This window comes from Rousettus aegyptiacus, unplaced genomic scaffold, assembly GCF_014176215.1.
Source record: "Rousettus aegyptiacus isolate mRouAeg1 unplaced genomic scaffold, mRouAeg1.p scaffold_m13_p_4, whole genome shotgun sequence".
NCBI classification, from domain to species: domain Eukaryota; kingdom Metazoa; phylum Chordata; class Mammalia; order Chiroptera; family Pteropodidae; genus Rousettus; species Rousettus aegyptiacus.
This window is the reverse complement of record NW_023416307.1, coordinates 66725073-66746815: the sequence shown is the minus strand read 5'-3', so window position 1 is coordinate 66746815 and position 21743 is coordinate 66725073.

Genomic DNA, 21743 nt, shown 5'->3' with positions numbered 1-21743 from the left:
AAAAAGAAAACAAAATCAACCTGGCCTCAAACTTCACATTAACATTCAAAAAGACTGATATCTGTCAAATCCTGAGGGCAAAATTGTGACCCATTATACCCACAGAAGAGAAAATTCAGTTATAAATTCCTAGAAATTATTACTAAACATAAAGAAATTTCAGAAATATGTTACCCATCGCACTTTTTTGGAGGGGGGGGGGAATAACAAAATTCTGACAATCTAGATTTGAATTAATATGCATACCTGAGAAAGAGATACTATATTAAAAGAAATAGTAATGAACACTAAATTCATTGTCTAAAAATATAGCCATGTATTCATTTAACTCAGTATGAATTTATTTATCTCTATAGAGATAAATAAAATTCAACTGACTAAATATTGAATGTCTACTGTGTTCCAGGCACTAGGTGATAGAGTGGTGAAAAAAAACAATATCTTTGTGTGCATAAAGATGACCCACTTAGACATAAAATGACCAAACAACTAAAGGAAATATGGATATAAAACTAAACATTTATTTTATAATTCTAGAAAATTCAAAACCAGAAAAGAACCAGGATATAAATGGGTAGAAAAGTTGAGAAGATGTGTGCACAAGAGGTAAATTCTTTTATTTCACAGCAGGACTTGAACTGTTTAAAATTGTAAATGTTGTTTAAAGAAATGACTTCAAAGTCTTAATTATTTGTATGACTTTTTTTCTTAGAAGACATTTGTAAAGAAAATCTTTTGTTAAAGTCAGATTTATCTGTGGTTCAACAGTCTCTTTAATTTACTTTTGTTTTTCTCCCTTGAATTCAAGTAAAAGTAAAATTAATGTTCTTTTATTTTTTAACACATTGATAGTAAAATTCAATATTTGTAAAATTATTTTCCTGTTGTTTATTTGGATTATGTCTGGAATAATGTTCACCTAGAATAAAGAGGATTATTCCTAAATAGTGAAATTGGTTTTTGTTCCTAATGTTATTTTGTACTTTTCTGCACTGCTTAAATTCTCTACTGTGAGCATAAATTATTTTTACAAAAAGCAATATAGGTTTGGTTTTTTGTTTTTGTTTTTGTTTTTTCCAAAGTGATAAGTTGTTATGGGTGGTAGGAATTTAAATGATGGTTTTGGGTTTTTTTTTTTTGTATTTTCCTGTATTTTTAATTTTGAAAAAATGATAAAAATGAAACAATTAACAATATAAAATGCTGAGTAATGTTAAATGTGACAATGATCAAGAAAAAGAGTATCTGGCAGGCTTGTAGAGAAATACGGCCTAGGGAGGGCAATAAGATACCTACTTCAAGCATCCCATGAAAGGTCAGGTAAGTGCCTTCTCTCTATCCTTTTTCCATACTGGGCGAGGTTGTAGTCAGAGACCTTTGAATGATTTTTTTGTTCATTTCTCAGTGGCGATGGACAGAAAATTCACACAGGGGACAAGGGCTACCGAGCCTATCTGTCTGGCTGCTCCAAGAGGTACACATGTACAGTATTAGTGCCTGTCCCACAAATGGTCTGTATTGTCTCTATTTCAATAATAGGATTGAATATTCTGAGCCGGTGAAGCAGACAAATACATAGGTCCTTTTTTTTTTTTTTTTATCCAAGTAAAGGGAAACAAATGACTTATTTTGAAATACTGTTATTCAAAATACCTGAAATATACTGAGTAAGCACTTCTGCTCATCTCTCTCTCTCTCTCTCTCTCTCTCTCTCTCTCTCTCTCTCTCTCTCAAGATTTATTAATGGCTACATGGTACCCTTCCGAAGAAATGGTTAATATGAAACAGGGATTGAGTCCAGGTTCCTTTTCAATGTGTTTATCAACTGATAGTACAAATCCTCTTGAAACCTGCTCATTATCTAAAGTGAAACAAAAACTGACATTAGTGTTTCGTAGTGGGGCTAGGGTGCGAGGGGTGTGAGCGTAGAGGGAAGAAAAGAGAAGCTTTAGTATGTGGAACATTTAGTGCAGGCTGGACAATGTCTGAAGTAAAGCTTTAAACGAGCATCATAGTAAAAAAATGGATTGAATATTTTCATAACATAAATTTTCTGGGTGAGATATAGATTTAAAAGAGCAGTCCTTCTTATCTTCATGATGTACCCTGTGTTCTGAATATATCCGCTGTCATATTGTCTGTACATAAATAGCAGCCCTTCAAATTCTCTGATCATAAGATTTCTTTTAGAACAATAGTGAAAATCATCAATTAGCAATGAAAAAAAAGTGAAAGCCATTCTTCATCCAGCAGGGATGCCTTTTAATGCCTTCTTGTCAGACCCCTATGGCTCATGCACTCTGTCAGTTACTTTAGGTCTCAGACATGGAATGTTTCTTTCAAAAGGTCATCCCTACATGGCATTTCCCCCATTTATTTTTAGATGTTCCAGTCCTAAAAGTTTAACCACCTAGCAGCCTGAGCTTGACAATATATTTTAGTGCTGCTGAAACTAGGGTTGGACTACGCACATACCTTCATGAGTATTTTCCACATGACATCTCAGCAGCTCAACAACTGCCTCAAAAATCACCTGCTTTCCAGGCACTGAGGTTTGCATGACATTATGAAAATTAGAGTACTACATGATTTGATTTGTAATTGATGTCCAAGGTATTACCTAATATAAACATAATTCATTTCAACCAATAAGGAGTCAACAACAATAGCTCCTCAGACATGAGCGCATGTATATCCCCAGAGCACTGCAAGTACAATGTAGACAACTTTCCCACTTGAGATAAATCACAGTCTAGGAGACACACACCTGCCAGAAAGTCACCTTTCATTTGCCATTTCCTTTATGGAGAAGGTAAAATATACTTCAAAGCTTTAAATACATTCTAAGGATTTGGGGATGTGTTAGTACTTAGAATCTGTTTGAGGACATTGAGAGTTGGGAGGCTTAAGCCTGTAAATTCACCCAGGATTTGAGATCAGAGGTGAGGCAAGCTTAAAAGACCTGTAACCAATACTGATTCAAATGTTAGAGAAATGGTCAGCTATCCTCTCTGTTATAAACTGAGGCAGTAAAAAGACTCTCTGCCTATAGTGATTCTATCAAGTCTGTACAGAGCCTAACTGCTCTGTCATTATTACACCTTGTTAGCATCTCAGGATGTGTTCACGTGATGTGTGTGTATGTATGTATATGTTCATGCATGTGTGTGTGTCTAAATTAGGAAGGGACTGGAAATTGATATACTAAAGACTATATATAGTTAAATTCAATAGATGTTTACATTGCTAATATGTCCATGTGTGTATCCCATACAAGGTGCCATGTTTCATGCTGAAGGAAGTGAGGTACGGTGATATTTATAATAGATTTTAACAATCTTAAAATTTAATAAAATAAAAATTGTTTTTCAGTAAGAAGAATATAAAATAAATTTGTATTCAATAAGCACAACTTCTTGGTTTATGCTTCAGATATACGAGTACATGAAAAAAAAAGTGAAGAAAAGGGAGTACAACGAGAGAAAGAATGAGAAAGGCAGAAAGCTGAGAAAAGATACACATAGAGAGAGATTAACCCAGAAGACAAAAGAAAATATCTAAGGGAGAAATAATACATGAGGAAGTCAGATAGAGAGAAGGGATGGAAATGAAAAGGACAGAAGAGGCAGAAAACAGGAGAAAAAGCCAGAATGATGGGAAAGACAAAGAGGTAGAAGAACAGAGAGAGTACACAATAAAGAAAAAGTTTTAAATACTTACAGAAAAGAAAAGAGAGATTAAATACAGTGACTAAGAAAGAGAGAGAAAGAGAGAGAGAGAGAGAGAGAGAGAGAAAGAGAGAGAGAGAGAGAGAGAGAGAGAGAGAGAAAGAGAGAGAGAGAGAGAGAGAGAAATAATTAAAAGGAGAGTAGGTTCTGAATTATTAGGAAGAGACAAACGCTCGTATTCTACTCTGTGGCTCTTTGGCATGGTGTATTTAGAATACATCGTCATTTCTCTCTAAAGTCCTGGCTGAGTACTGCTCAGAGCCTAGAAGGTCCCTTCTGAGCTTATAGTCAAAATAGCCCAAGTGAAAAGAAACATTTTCCCTGAGTTTACCTATGGTGTAGCTAGAGAGATTATATTTTGGCAAGAACCCTCCATCAAAAGAAAAGAAAAATAAAAAGTAGGACCTCAATTCAGCTGAGATTTCCTACCTATAATTCAAGTAAGATCTTCAGAAGATTCTTTGAATATGCTCCTCTCATTTAGAGTTTCTAAGCTGGAGCAGTATTTACATTTTAAACAGGATAATTCTTTGTTGTGGTAAGGCTTTCTGTTTGGATTTTAGCAGAATCAAGGCCCTCTACCTAGTAGATGCCAGTAGCACTCCCATCCTCCAGGAGTTACAATTAAAACTGTCTCCAGACATGCTAATTGTGGGGGTAGGGGAATGAAGTTGCCCTGGTTGAGCACCATTGTTCTAATGCATTAACGTCAGTGAGATTACAAAATAGCAGAGTATGAAATAGGTGTTTCCTGGATAAGGTATAATGCTGCACAGAAACTTGGGCCATTTCTCCTCATTTATCTTTATAAAACCATGTTAGTTTAGTTCTATGTACCTCTTGTAGGATACCCTAGGACTTCTAGCTAGAGTTTAGGCAGAGTCCCCAGAGCGCCCAAACTCAGCCAGGACAGTTGATTGGCTCAACTCTGGATTGAGGGTGTTGGCCAAGAATCAAATAGGCCAGCATGAATACTAAATGACAAATGGTTTAGAGTCAGATTAACTATGGGACAGCAGGGGAGCAGGACTATCTGGCACAGAATCCTCCATTAGAGTGCCATTTTCTTTTCTCACATCTTCTATTTGAAAACCCCAAGAGAACAATAAAAACCTTGTTTTAGCAAGCACCTGGCTTTGCCTGGCTGCAATCAAGATGCACAATTTCTAAATTATCCCCCTGAATATCAGCCACAGGCTACTGAAACACAAGCCATGCAGGATGCAGGCTAGTTTCTGAGGATTTGAGCTGACTCCAGAAAGGAACTTCAACTCCCAGCAATGCTTGAACTTTACCATAGCCAGCTTCTTTAATTTTGCTATTTTAAATAGATGAGGCATAGCCAGCAGATCATCGTTACATTTTCTTTTTGTTAACTAACTTGCCTTACTGCCTTACTTATGCCAGCTTTATGTCAGCCTTTATCCCATGTTTTTTTTTTTTTTTTGTACATAGATCTGTCATTTTAGTACAACATTTTTTAATATGGAGAAAATAAATCTAACTACCCAGAAAACTCTCTTGATATTTGTTGAGGGAAAAATAAAGGTACTAACATGCATAAATGTTAGAAAGTACCAAAGAATACAAAACGAAAAATTTCTCGCTTCTCACACTCCCTCATCCTTCTCTTTAAGGGCAATTGTTCTTTATAGTTTCTAATGATTTTGGTCACAGATAATCACTATAGCTAAATATATGTACATATTCAATTATAATTTTACATATGTATATTTTATATTAAGCACTGTCTTTTTAAATTTTATTAAAATCTGTTTTAATGATTATTCCATCTATTTATATAGTGGCCTACACAGTCTTTTCGAGGACTGCTTTGTGTGAAATCATAGATATATAACTTCTTCAATCTGTACCTTATTGAAAGAAACCTTACATATTTTTTTTGTTGCTGTTGTTGATGCTGATGTTACTTACACACACACACACACAAAAAACAATGAATATTTTTGGACTTAAATTTCACTTAACTTTTGCAAGTATATTCATAACAAACTAATTTTATAATGATTTCAGAAGTACATCAACTCTAGACTTTTCTCCTGAAATCATTTATTCTGAGAAAAGTTGCCAAAAGATTTGTAGTCAGAAAGTACCTATTGAAAAGAATGATTTGCATCAATTTGGTTCCACAGAGATTTATACCCTGAAAATTTCATATCATTGAATGTGAATTTACATGTTAAGTTCTTGCTATAATCTGAACTTCTGGGGTACAAATTTGTTTTCTGGTAGACAAATTGTAACAACTTTGTAAAGCTTTGCTAAGAAACTTAATATATATCATTATAAGTATCAGACTAAAAATCAAAACATGTTTATTATCTACATGGGTGTTTCCCCTTAATATTTTGATGGAATATTTAAATATATTATTAAATATACTTAACTCCACAGATATTGCTAGTGAGAATGTAAAATGTTGCAGCATCTTTGGAAAACTATTTGGCAATTTCTCAAAATTTAAAAATAGAATTACTGTATGACCTAGCAATTCTACTCTTAGGTACATACCCAAGAAAATTAAAAACATGTGCATGCAAAAGCATGTACACATATGTTCATATTAGCATTACTCATAACAGCCAAGAAGTGAAAACAACCCAAATGTCCATCAACTGATGAAATGATAAACAAAGCTCAGTATATCTTAAATGGAATATTATTCAGCCATATTAAGAAATAAAATGCTGATATAGGCTACAACATGGATGAATGTTAAAAACATTTTTCTAAGTGAAAGAAGTCAGACACAAAAGACCACATATTGTATGTTTCCACTTAAATGAAATCTCCAGAATAGTCATATCCATAGAAAGAAAGTAGATTAGTTGTTGCCATGGCTTAGATAGACCCAGGAATGGAGAGTGGCTGCTGATGGGTGCAAGGCTTCTTTTGGGGGAGGTGAAAAAAAAGTGTTCTAGCCTTAGATAGTAATGACTGCACAACTTTGCAAATCTACTAAAAAATACTTAGTTGCATATATTAAAAGAATAAAGTTGATGGCATATACGATATACTTCAGTGAAGTTGTTATTAAAATATATGTATATATACTTACATATAATTTCTATATGAATGAGCAAATATTTTTGCATGTAAATGTAAATAAGAATGAGTTTTACAATCTTAATCTAGTTGGACCTAGACCGATTTAGAGAAAAAAAAGCGATGTTGCCCTGGTTACAGTAGAGGACAGCCTACATTCCAGGATTTCAGACATTATTTTTAGTATTTGAAGGGCATCTCACGTTATATGTATGTGGCAATCATATTTCTAAACCAATACTTGGGCCTCATGCAGCTTGTACACATTTGCTTATAATCAGACTTACAGTTAGAACACTTGAGAGCAAGTATGTTCTGGGAAGCCGAGAAGTGAAGTTTTGACACAGTTATGGAGATATTTCTGAAAGCTAGTCTCATGCTGGAAGTTATTAATAGGAAATAACCCTTCAAACCAATACTAAATTACTTCTTATTAAATGTCTATTTGTAAATTCTAATTATATCTTTCATTTATAAAGGTCAATTGAGTTACAAAAATGTTAAAATAAAAGTTGCCCAAGTCACAGTAGTCAACCACAAAGAGGAATTTAAACATCAGAGTTAAAGCATATACATCCCTGTATGTTATTTTAGAAGGAACATTAAAGATTTTTTAACTTTTATCATGAGAGTCTTTGTTTGACAATCATCCGATTTACATAAAATCAAATTTGGAAACTGAAAAGAAAGGGATAATTATATGCAATTACTTTGCCTTGAAATGTGATTTCTATTACTAAATAGACTCACATTTCTTTTTTTCTTCCCCAATTACCACCACCTGAAAAGAAAAGGAAAAGTCCACATTAACATTCTTGTGTAACCACATTTATCATTTGGGGATAAAGGAAGGATTCTCTTTCATGATTGACTAGTAATGAGACTTTGTTTTGCAGGTTGATAGAAAATAAAAACCAATTCATTTACTTTCCCGGGTATATATGCTGATTTGTATAAGGGTGTGTCCTTATTAGACCAAGTATTTATTTCTAAAGATTTTGCTCTTTCTGGCTACAGAATAAGCATCAGTGGGGTCTTGCCTTATACTTCAATAGTCTTGCATTTTTCCAGACCAGAAAAAATTTTCTGAATCATAGAAAAAAGAAATTCACAATATTCTCTATGAAAATTTGAAGAACAAGAAAACAATGATGCCTTAAAAAGTAAGATGGGTGTTTTTACAATTAAAAACATTTTTTAATACATTAAAATGTAAGGTATCATCAACTAAAGATTATATGTACTATATAATTTTAGGAGGCTTTATTCCTTTCTCATTGGAACATTTTAAGAGCCTTTCATTTATTTTATTTTAATTAACTATAAACTATAATTATTACCTATTTTTTAGAATACCAGAGAGGAGAATAAAATGGCATAGGTAATAGAGGCTCTGGATGCTTGAGGTCCCTTAAGCAACCAGATCAAAGTTGTGATGGAAACAAGAAGCAGTAGCAAGAAAACGATCTCCTGAAATCTAGATGAACAAGCCATAAAACTACAGAGAAATCCAAGAAAGCATCCTTCAATGGCAGAAGTTAGGACGTAGTGAGGACGCAGGGCTGCCGGGTCCTGAGTGGCTGAGTGAGAAGGAGGCTGCGGCAGTGGCAGAAGCCTCTTAAAGGGGCCGCATCTGCGAGCAGATTTTCACAGTGACGGACCTGTTCACTCTGAGCACCAGTTCTGATACAGCTGTGCATGGGGGGCACCAGGGACTTACAGGGAGTCGTCGTTGGAGTAAGAGCCGAGGCGAGACTCTCCCGGTACAGAAGTGCTGGCTGTATTCATTGTTGCCTGTTGAATCCCTCCTGCTACCAGTGCGCACACACAATGCTGTCATGGCTGTGACATCATTAAACTGGATAACAGAGATTGCTACACCCAGAGGATTCCCTGAAACCCCACGTACCCCACCTTGACCCCTACCCAAGCCACATCCAGGTGTATCCTCAGCGAGTCAGGTGCTCCTTACTGAGATTTACACTAGTGGAGACAACTGGCCTCAGTTTCTGGTGTGGCTTTTTGAGGCAACTATAAGCACAGCATCTGTGAATTGCTTGCTGAATCTTAACAGGAGGCCTCAGGAGGGTAGAGGCTTGGGTTACATTTGGCCTGCTGCTGAACCCCTCTCAGGGCTGTGCCACTGGACACCTACTTCACAAATCCACACTAATAAGACTGGGAAACTTAGGAGCTTTGCATAGTACACAGAAACAGACAGAGAAAGGGAGCCAAAATTGGAAGACAAAGAAGCAGAAACTACATGACAGAACAGAAGAGAGATCCAGATATAATGGAGTCAAGTAATCTAAGAGGTGCAGAGTTCAAAACATTGGTTGTAAAGATGCTCAATGAACTTTTGGGGAGTATAGATACCTCAAACAAAGAGATAAAAATGGAAGTGGAAATTATAAAAGGGAACCAGTCTGAAATGGAGAACACATTATTTGAGATGAGAAGTATATTAAGTGGAATAAACAAAGGAATAAGCAAAATGAATAAAGAAGAGGATCACACGCCCAATCTAGAGGAAAGGAAAGCCAATCAGGACACTCAATCAGAATGACAAGAAAAAAGCTGCCAAGACTATAAAAATAATTTAAGGAGGATATGGGAGACTATTACGGCTCCAAATATTCGTCTGAGGGCATAAGAGAAGAAAATTAAGATGTTGAACAGCTGTTTGAAGAAATATTTATAAAACTTTCCTCACCTGGTTAAGGAAATGGCTATAAAACCCCAGGAAGCTCAGAGAATTCCAAAAATCAGGGATCCAAGGAGGCCCACACCAAGATATGTCATAATTAAAATGCCAAAGGTTAAATACAAAGAAAGAATATTAAAAACAGCAAGAGTAAAATACATAATTACTTATAAGGGAACACCCATAAGAATGACAGCTAATTTCTCAAAAGAAACTATATAGGACAAATGGGCTTGGCAAAAAATATTCGACAGGGTGAAGAACCAAGATATACAACCAAGAATAATTTACCCAGCACAGCTATTATTTACAGTTGAAGGACAGATAAAGAGCTTCCCAGACAAAAATAAGATAGAGGAATTAATCACCACCAAGCCAGTATTATAGGAAATGTCGGAAGGACTTCTTTAAGAAGAAAAACCATGTATCAAAAACAGTAATAAAGAATGGTAACAACTACATTGCTATCAATGAGCACTTTAAATGGAAAAAAAATAAGTCCCCCAACCCAAAGATAGAGTGGCTGAAAGGATAAGAAAACAAGATCTCTACATAGAAAAGGAAAGGGATGGGAAAAAATATTGTTTTGATGGACCTAGAAGGTATTTAAGTCAGACATAAAAAGATAAACACTATATAACTTCACTTATATATGAAATCTAAGAAATAAAAAGAACAAACCAATCAAAAACAGACTCACAAATATAGTGGACAACTTGGTGACAGACATAAGGGAAGGGGCATTTAGGTGTCTAGGGGAATGCGGTGAAGGGTTAAAGAACAAATTAGTAGCTGATGGATGATCATGGGGATGGGGAGCACAGCATAGAGAATGCAATTAGAATGAATACGTTGGCTAGGTGAAGGGTCAGAGGAGGGAGAAAGCAATAGGGGGGATCATTTTACTAACTATTTATATGTTTAGCCAATGTACTGTATACTTGAAAGTAATTAAAATTTAAAAACTAAAATAAAATAAATCAATTTCAAAAAAAAAAATAAAGAATGCTAGATTTAAAAATTGGGTACATATATACATATCATATATACATATATACATATACATACACACACAATACATATATAGCTGTGAGTTGACTTTATTTACCAGGGGAAAAAATACAGAGCATGCTTAACATTCTAGACTATGGTTTTAAAAGTTTATTTCTCTATCATAAACCAATATAACTCATGTATCATGCCCTAAAATTTATATGAAAATTAAAATTATAATTTCCATCTACATTTCAATGGGTTGAATTAATAACCTTTACTTTTTAGAAAATAAAAACTATGCTTACATGGAGTTCACTGAATTCAAAAATTTATTTTCACCTTTTAAATTTTAATTACTACCAACATTATAATGTTTAAAATTTGAAGAGTGAACTTGAAGTTCATAAAAAAGCCAGGAGAGTAACATTTAAACATTATTTAAAACATTATTTAAAACACTTGGTCTGCTCACAGAAAAATCCACTACTCATAATTAACAAAATGAGATTGACTATAATAAGTTGATATCTCTATTCACAAGGAAGTAATGAAAAAAAAAAGAAAAAATCATCAAAAGCAGTATTCAGCTCTTGAAGCTTTTTCTCATATTAAGTAAGACAAATAATGTTTTTCCTAATCCTGGACATTGTGCGTTTATAAGGATGAAACAATTCCCAAGAATAATCCTGGCCATGGAGGCAGATCCACAGAGAGAGGAAGAGAAATGGATTTTAAAGTTTTTACTTTCCACCCTCCTTGACTGTGAAACGGACTTTCTTTTGCAGTAAAAGTCTAAAAGATTTTATCTTGTCACCTATTCCACAGCAGGACTTCCAGTTTGCTAAAGTATAACCACTACCAAAATATCTATAAGAATTTTTCCCCATTTCTACTAGTGTCTAATTTATAAATACATAGACATTCATATTATATCCATACACATATGTGTGTATGTGTATGTATACAGTAACTTAAGTCAAAGTTTTTAGACTGAATAAACACATGCTAGGAAAATCAGAGGGGGTCTTTCTGTTTATTAGTATTATTACCAGTATAAAATTTTCCTACTAATTATTTTGTTTCTGTGAAGTCAGACAAAAGAAAGCAATATTCAAGCTGAAATCTTAAGACAAAATGACATTGGCTTGTAAATTAACACAAGCCTGTAGTTGCATGGACAGAATCATGAGAAAACAAATGAGAATATAATTTTCATAAATTGTAAAATATACATACTGATATTAGTGTCATCATTGCTAAGACTCTGGGAAGTGTAGGGAACATCAGCTGAGAACAATCAGTTAAGGTTTATCAGCACCTATATAAATATTGAGAGAAAGTAATATTGTCAGAAATTTGTAAAGTACACCATTTTACCAAGCAATTTTATCATTTGTTCTTTCTTTTCATTTTCATACAGGATAGATTATTATACATGTAGATAAAGAAATTGTGAGGCAATGTGAATTACCTGAGGTCACATAACTAAAACAGTGGTTCCATTCATGATGTCAATCCAGGACTTTTCATTCCAAATGACTTGTTGCTAAGTACATAGGGAAAAAAATTCCATTGTGTTTTAAACTTTAGTTTTTATCTTATATAAGTTATATACATAGAACTACAATGATTGGTTGTATAAGATGGTATCACCGATTGGTTAGATGTGGTTACAAAACAATTATTTGAACTGACTTTTAAATTTAGCTCTAACCTGAAAATTATTTTATATCAATGAATATAGCCTAAATTCCCAGTAAATGTAACAAAAATCATCATCACATAAACTTAAGCAAAAGAAGTTAGTTTTCCTTTTTGTTGGGTGGAGAGTAGTTGTTATTTTTCAATGAAGTCAAATTTCAGATAACCTTTAAAATAAGTGAATAATATCTACAAGAATAGAGAATTTTGAGTCATCCAAGATCTAAGGAAGTCTACACTGTGATTCCAGTTTGGCTGATTTCATTTATTCTGGACCCTTGGTTTCATTTTTCAGTGAAACCATTTCTCCAATGTGAAATTCAAGCATACTGCACCTCTTATTATTATGAATAATAAATGAAAGTAGTGAAGCACTTAACTGAGTGCTATGTAAGTAATATTTTTGGTTTTTTTTTTTTTTAGAGACAGAAAATGTTCATAAGGGAATTGAAATATGATTTCCTTTTAACACCAGGTGGCGATTCTCATGTGAGTGGACTGAATGACCTGATTTATTAAAAAATAGATACAATTTTGGTTTAGTTCAAGATAGGCTATCACTATACTGAAAGCTCTAGAATATCACGACATAGTCAAAAATAACTAAAGTCAGAAAATAAGCTACATTTGTCTATGAGGTCAAAAATAGCACCATTAACAATATTAGGATAGGAACATGAGGTAACTCTCCAAGGCAATGAAGTTCTTTTTTTAGAACACAGAAAAGAAACTGTCATTCGCACATTAAAACCTGAGAAATTCTTAACTTGAAAGAAAGAAAATCATAATTATTATTAATATATAAAGCACTTAACCAAAAATTTGTTCAGGAAATTTATTTTCTAGCATGCTTAGTTCAAGGCAACTTTGAGTTAACCAATATGTGACAAATTCAAGGAATTAAAGTTAGAAATAAAGACTATTTTTAAAAAGCATCTAATCCTTTATAGGTAAAAGGCACATGAATTGATTCTTAATGTACACAATTAGTAACTTTTGCATATTATTTTAAGGGATCCATGGCACTTGGTGAAATCTGTTGGAGAATCCACTAGAAATCCAGATCTTTATACTAAAGCTGTGTTCTCTCCAACCTTTCTCCTTCACAGACTTAGTGAAGACTGGCTCAAAAAGGGCTTAGGTGAGGAGGGCAATGTCAGAGCCAAAATATTAATAAGGCATAAAGTGTTACCAACACATTAGGGTTTGGAATATTAAATAATTAAATAATAGTGTCCCAAAACACCATCGCTTGGAGATACTTAATGGTTTTACACAAGAAGTGTCAAAGTGCCATGTGAATGGAGAAACTGCTTTCTTCTTAGACTGATTGCTAACAAAATGACTTATAATTGTCTTGCTTCACAGCTTATCCACATACACACGAACTATAGGCAAGCAGAAACTTTTTGATCTTAGAAAGGAAATGAAGCCACTCCAAAGCATTTAGATACAGAGCACTCAGATTTGAATGACAGAGCTATAGTGTCGCACAGTTTTTGCTGAAGTTAACAATTAAAGACTAAAAATTATTGGTTTTAGTAATAAGGGCCCTAAACTGTAAGAAGACATGTCACCACAGATAAGACATTATAAGAAAAAAAATAATCCTGAAGAGAATCTAGACAAGATCAACACAATTAACTGTTCTACTAACCACACTGGTAAAGATATCACTTCCTTTGAGGGAAGGAATTAGGGATTGATATGAGAATCTACCTCGGATCCCTCAGAACACATTAAATATTGTATCTGTGTCATTCGTTACACAGGAATAGTACATTTTATAGTTTTCATTAAAGATTAATTTATTTTCAGAAAATTCTTCTATCAGCATTATTTAAGTCCAGATTTTAAAGAGTCCTTTAGGGTATTGCCGTAATTAGGTATGTTCCTTCGCGTGACCCATCCAGCTTATATTTACTTCATTTTTCTAAATATTTTCTTTATTAAAGTAAATTTATTTAGATCATTTTTACATGCATGTTTTTATTTTTAAGTATTTTAATGTGTTAAAACATAGATGTCAAAAGTTCATAGTATTAACAGAACAGCCAACGATAATTAACTGGAAAAATCAAAGGCATCCTAAAAGGATAATTTGCAACCTACATATCTACTTTTAAAAGCCTAGTTTACATTTCCTACTAAAGTATTCTTTCCACATGTAATAATGCAAAGGACACTGTTGCGGGGGTGGGGAGTGAGAAATAATAGGAATAGGAGATAAACTGAGGGTTATATAGAAAAGAGGACTAACAGAAAACATTATCTGTAATGCTTTTACTTAACATTTTATCAAACACTCATTTTCTGTTTTTTTATAAAAGTAGTATCATTATTTGGATCTGGTCCATTTGAAACATCAAGTCCATACATATATTCTTTAGAATTTTGAATGCTTTCTATAATTTTCCGTAAGCAGAATAAGAGTGATTTCTAACAATTCATAATAGGACTTAGGATAAAAATATAAATGGTAAGTTTCATTTGTAAAGTTAGTGTCTTTTAGTGCTAGAAGCATCATTTTTTTCATTTTGCTTTTGTTATTGTACAACTCTGCTGTTGTAGAGTGATTGTCTAATGTCACTTTCTACTACTTAAGTAATAGTATGTCTTTCAGATCTTCTCTTGGGGACATTTATTTAATAAACTTTGAAAATATTCACCTACTTATCCCTAAAACATAGTAGTCTTGTGAGCATATTTTGCCAATAAGAATATTTCACTTTTCTTGACAAAGAAAGGTTTGGTTAATGATCTTAACCAGTCTTCTCAGGAGTTTTTGACCAGAGTTGTAAGAGAGATACAATTTTGTTTAAACTACTTTGAGATGAGTTTCTATTGCTCACTAGCCAGGGCCTTGATTAATACTTCAGTAAAATATTTCCTCTACATAAAACTAATACTTCTTTGAGTGTTGGATATGGAATTGAAAGTAAGTGATGAGATTGTTTTGAATTATACATAAACTCTAGTGTATTCCATTTTCTTTTCTAAGAGTTGGCACATATTTGCAAGATGATTGCAGATAAAAGCACCATCTGTATTTATAAAATTTTTGCTTTATGCAGTAAGATTCAGCACTCTGAGCCACAAGCATGAAACAAAAAGAATATAAAATATTTACCTGAATGTATATGAAAATGAGACACATGAGTTGTGATAGATGGCTGAGACATGAGTATTCCAAACCAAGAAGTTGAATTATCATAAATACTTTGTTGCAAGCACTGTTTTCTGTAAATCTATAAAACTGATCATTTGTTTCATTTTAAAATAATAATGAAGTTCCGAAAAATCAGTCATAAGAGTTTAAAATGTAAATAGAATAATTATAACTAATGCCATTTAAAATAGTAATGAACAAATACACTGCTCTGAATTCAACAAATTAACATTGGTAAAGAGATTCATGAATGAATATAGTCAAGAATAACAAAACAAAAGTAATTTTTTAGATCTCAGGAAATTAATAACACGAACTATATACATTGATTTAGATTTCTAACCAAAATTCAGCCCATTCTTTATCAACAGATTCAAAAGCACTTTTCTTTTTTCATATGGAGGGAGTAGTTAAATGCTACCAATTCAAGCAACTGAATAGATGAGATTCCTCAGGAAGAAATTATGGAGAGCTGCCCCATTCTAAGAATTGATGCTTCAGAAATCAGTGAGCCTAAATCAATTTGATTAAGAAATTCTGGCCACAAGCTCTTCCACTGTGACCGAATGGTGTTTTCAAGCACACAGTAGACATTTTCAGATTGAAAAAACAACATATATTGTTTCAATTTCTGAAACATTTTGACCAAACAAGATAAATGGTAACTTGACAAAGATAATAGGATAATATTAAAACCAAAAAATCATTTGAATGTGTATAAATATATAACCTTCGAAAATTTTAGTAAGCTTATTGTTAATAGTCTCATCCAGTCTAATATGCTTGTGAGGAAGCTTCAATATAACTATGAACACCATTTCACCCAAGTGGAAAACAGTTCTTACACAGTGCATTTTGCATTAACCCTTTTAGGAAATCACAAATTACTCTGATGTTCTGACCTAGGTAAAGGTAGAACAAAATGAGCATATGTAACTAAAAGTAACAATATTCTCTGCTCAGAATTCAGTTTCACTTAAAAATTTGCTTTAAGAAATGTTATGCAAGAAAGCTTGGCTTCTAAAACAAAACACAAGAATTTATTTTATGAAATATAAACTAAGCAGATATTCATGAGTCTTTTCTATTATTAAAATATTCAATAAATTTCATTAATCTTGAGTATCCAAAAAAGTAAACCAGTTGTTCTCAGCCCCAGCTATCTATTAAAATCATCTAGAGACTGTTATAAGTTTTTAGATTCTGGAAACTTACTGCTATCTCTATCCTATGGTTCTGCTATAATAGATATAGTGTGGGAGACAGGCATTTACATTTTTTTAAAGGTGTCAAGGTAACTTTAATGTATAGCCAGGATTAAGAAACACTGATCTAGATAGAAGCATATTAAGTTGGTACTCACAAATTTTACTGAGTGAAAAAATGAATTAATCGATATTCAGTATGAATGAATAAATTAATCAATGGGACAATATTTTATCTTAGAATCATTCTCTTTCTAGCTACTTTGCTGCTAAAGATATGTCACTTTACATAGCTCTTTATAGGTTTAACCCTATTGATCCCTCATAGTCCATAATTATGTAGCATCATTTCTAATATGGGGAGGCAGTGATATCTGTAAGCAATTCTTCTATCCACTTTGATTGTAACCCTTACTGCCTACCGATGTTATACTCTTGAAATGATAACACCATGGATACAATCTCTACATAACAACAAATATAGTTAAAGTATTGAAACTACTGTCCTTTAAATACTTAAAATAATTCTCTGCGTAAAGAGACTTGGGTTTAGTAACTTCACTTTAAGAAATTAAGGAAAACATAATTTTGAAGGAAAGAGGTGTTTTAAAAAGAAAGACAAATATCTTTCCTTTTAAATTATGAAATTCTTGAATACTGCAAGCATAGTTTATTTGCACATAGTACATAGACACTTAATACATATTTACAAAAGTTAAGAAATAAAAGAACCAAATCATTCAGAAGAAAATCGCCAGGCTGAATCTAAATTGGAAACAATCATGTATGGAAATTAAAATGTGCAAAATTTTTATTTCCATTTTAAAAATATATCACATATATGTATGTGTATATACTAATTTACATAAAACAATATTTTAGAAAAGAAAATTATATTTCAAAGAACCATGATTCACAGGAAATTTCATCGTTAAGCTACAATATTGCCTTGGAACTTTTTTTCTCTTTCTTAGATGGCATACAAGGCATTTCACTTTATTTTTCAGTCACCAAATATGATCTCACAGTTTATATTGATCCATCCACTTTACCTCCATCCATCTTACTTTTTCTATGGAAACTTGGAATAAGTTTTTGGGGTTTCTTTGTCAACTAAATATACAGAAGCTCCCTAATATTATAAAACATGTTCACCCCTCAGGGCTGCAACCATTTCAAAAATGTTAAAAGATCCATATATCCAGCTTCAAATCAATACCACACCAACATGTTTCGATAGTTACTAAATCCCCATTAAAAATGCATGTGCATAAGCAATGCATATATGTATATCTATAAATACATATAGAAAGTATATCATTTTAGTTTTCAAACCTTTAGAAACAAAATAACAATGGTTCTTAATGAGGAAATAAAATAATAGGATTTTAGATGCAACTAAATGATGGACTTGCAGGGTAATTTACTTTCTTGCATTTTTAAACTTTCAACATTTCTCTTTTTAAGAAAGTCTTGCAAAAATAACTAGGAAAAAAAGGGAAGATTTAAATCCCCAAATTAAACTTTAAATCATCCTATGATTCTCTGCTAATATGAAATTATCCCCAATAATAACTCAATATGCAAATTCCCTAGAGCACATCTTTTTGTATGAAAATTATGTTAACCAAATTTAAAAACAACAAGCCCTTCACATAACACATAAAAGCAGCCTTTCCTCTATTTTAATTTGTTTGAAAATGTGTATGTGTGTGTGTGTGTGTGTGTGTGTGTGTGTGTGAGTATTCAAAGCTTTTATTATTCTACTGCAGGAAAATGCAAACATGGCTTATCCAAATCAAATTTATAAAATCTTTAAAGTTCATCTTATTTGCTTCAATTTGCCCCAAGCATGGAAATCCCTTCACAAGCAATATGTACCTCACCTTTTCACTCTCTTTATTGAATAAATAAAAGATCTAGCATCCAATGACCTTTGGTTATTAGAACCTTTATATTTTTAATAACTTGTATATTTTTTAATAAACTGTTTTTAATTTTTAGAAGATAATCTAGTGAGAAAATTTTTTGGAGAACAAGGGAACTCTGGAATACTACTGGGTTAATATTCATGAGCATTGGTAATTAATGTTAACTAGACTTTTATGGTGATGATTTTGCAACATATACAAATATTAAATTTTATGTTGTACACTTGAAACTAATATAATGTTATATGTAAATTATATCTCAATAAAATAAAATAAAAATTTTAATTTTGATCATGAATAGAAGGCTGATCATATTTTATATGGGCAAGAGTTTTAATCTATGGTCCATGGACCATTAAATTTTACAAAAATAAAGCCTAGGACATCAGGGAACCTCTTGAAATGAAAAGTTCCAGTATGTTTGTATACAACAATGTCCTAAAATATCTAACAGGGTATAGATAAAGAAAAAGATCCAAAGTTTTCCAGATATTCTCAAAATAGTCATTACTTCCCCAAATCGAATTACAGCTACTTTTTTTCTTAGACATATACACAATATGTGTCGAAATTTGCTTATAGCTGAATCATACTTAAGGATCTTTCAAAACTATTTTTGTATTTTTTTCCTAATTTACATACAGCAATATTTACTTTTTTCCTACAACTGGATCTTTCTCTGGACAAAGTAGTAAGTGAAAAGACAGTAAAAGTAATTGGGATTCCCTTCACATACTTTACATTCCATACATGTCATTTCCAAATTCTTCTGGTCAGAGAGAAGAATTTTCTCTGTGTTTTAAGTACCTGTGTAGCTGCTGGCTCCAGTACTACTGCCAATATTGCAGCTTCATGAAAAGGGAGGGCTTGCTTCAGGTCAGAGGTAAGAGAATAATATGGTTAAAAAATGTGCACATGTGCACACACTTACACACACATGCACTTTCCATCCTACAGAGGCCCACTTTCTGGTCCTCTAGCTTAAAAAAAAAAAAAAACAAAAGTTTCTGGAGCCTTTCTATCCATACACTCTGTAAAATTTCATGATGTAGACTGCCTAGAATATAAGCCAGGGGATGATGGAAAGAGAAGAGAGAGAGAGAGAGAGAGAGAAAAAGGAAGGAAGGAAGAAAGGAAGGAAGGAAGGAAGGAAGGAAGGAAGGAAGGAAGGAAGGAAGGAAGGAAGGAAGGAAGGAAGGAAGGAAGGAAGGAAAAAAGAAAAAGGAGGGAGGGAGGGAAAGGAAAGAAATGAAAGAGAATGAAAGAAAGAAAGGAAGAAAGAAAGAAAAACAAACCACTATATTGGTCATTTCAGAGGTTTTGATAATTCTCCTGAATCTGACTGCTATTATTTATTTTTCCAAGTCATCAGAGAGTTGTTTTTTTAAAAAAAAAAAAAAATCTGTCCAGGAATTTAATTGTTATTAGTGAGAAAAACAAAGTTGAATGGGTTTATTACTTCTTAGATGAAACAAAACTGCCATTTAAGATGACCTTAGTATGGTTTACATTCTTTCTCCTCTTTTATTACTTTAAGGTTTCAAATAATCAATTTCTTGCTTTATGGCTTATTTTTATTAGTAATAAACCATATTTTATTATTTGACCTCCTAGTACACATCACACTGTCATTTCCATTTTTGATGATGAATCTCTTAAAAACAAGTGATCCATCTTTGTTTTCCAAGCCCATTTGGGAAAACTGGGTAATCTAAATTAAGCAATCTCTTTACTATAGAATTTTTTAGATTCTTTAATACATTAATCTGAATTCTGAGTTTCCAAAATGGCATGACACTGCATAGCAGTTTTCAAACATATTTAACTTCTGAAACCTTTTTTTTTTTTATCCCACAGAAATAACATTCTTCAGAAAAGAATTTGAGAACTAATCTAACCACTAACACTAACTCTTTGTATCTTATATTACTCATGTTGTGCACTCCAAGCTCTCTTCCTTCTATTCTTATTAAATGCTATTCGAGGACCACTGTAGGGTGTACCTTTTGTAGATTTAAAGCACTATTCCAGACCTCTGCTACAATGACTCTGCTTTTAACAACATTAAACATGTGCTGTCACCTAACATTGCCAAATATTCTAAAGATGATTTCAAGAAATAATGTATAGAAAGGCTTAATTTTAAACAGAGCCTGTGAATGCTGTAGCTAATTCAAATAGAGATAGGCACATTTACTAAGCATTATAGAAATAGCCTTAAAATTAAAGGGGAAAAGTTTACAGCATATCGTTGTTTATATCTTCTTGAGTGAAATAGTAATGAAAATTTAGGTGATTAATGAATGCCAAGGTAATACACGAGAAAATATTTGATGCTAATAAGCTAAGTAATTATAAGTATAATGTATAAAGAATTTCAGATATCAAACATTATGCCATGTATTTATATCTATTATATCTATGTTTGCTTCCAGAGTATCTATTCTTCTTCTCCAGAGAATCCTTGATATAGGTTTGAGAAGTTCTGTGATTTCAAGGATGGGAAAAACATACCAAGATAAGCCAATGGTTATGTTCCATATGCCTAGGACTTAAATTATTTTAGAGGTGGCCATGTGACTTAAGATAGATCAATTTCAGAACTTTTTCTGGGAATGCTTAAAGAAAAGTGATCTCTGTTCTAGACCATATATTATAGAAATGTGAGACAGAGGAACAAATATAGCTATTTTTCTTTGATGAGTGGGTAAAGCCAACACACAAAGAAAACCAGAACTTAGAAAAAAATATCACAGAGAAACATAGGCATCTATGATCAAATCATGCCTAAAATTTATACCACCTTTAGATTTTTTTCAATAAAGCATGTTGTATTTATTATGAATTACTGTATGACAAATTTCCCTAATATTTAGTGACTTAAAGTGACAATAAATATTATCTCTTATGTTTCCTATGGACAGGAATTCATACAGGACACTGTGAGATGACTTACTTCTGCTCTGTAATTAGAGGTCCTCAACTAAAATACTTGAAGGCTGTGAGTTGGAGTCATTTGAAGCTCATTCATTCATACATTTAGAAATGAACGCTGGCTGTCAACTGGGGAACTATTTGGGGCTGTCAGTTAAATCGCCTACACAAGGCTTCTCCATGTGGGATGGTTCCCTCTTACAATGGTAGCTAGGTACTGAAGGAAAGAAAAGCAGAGAGACAGAGGAGAGAATCACACACAAACACACACACACACACACACACACACACACACACACTGAAGTTATG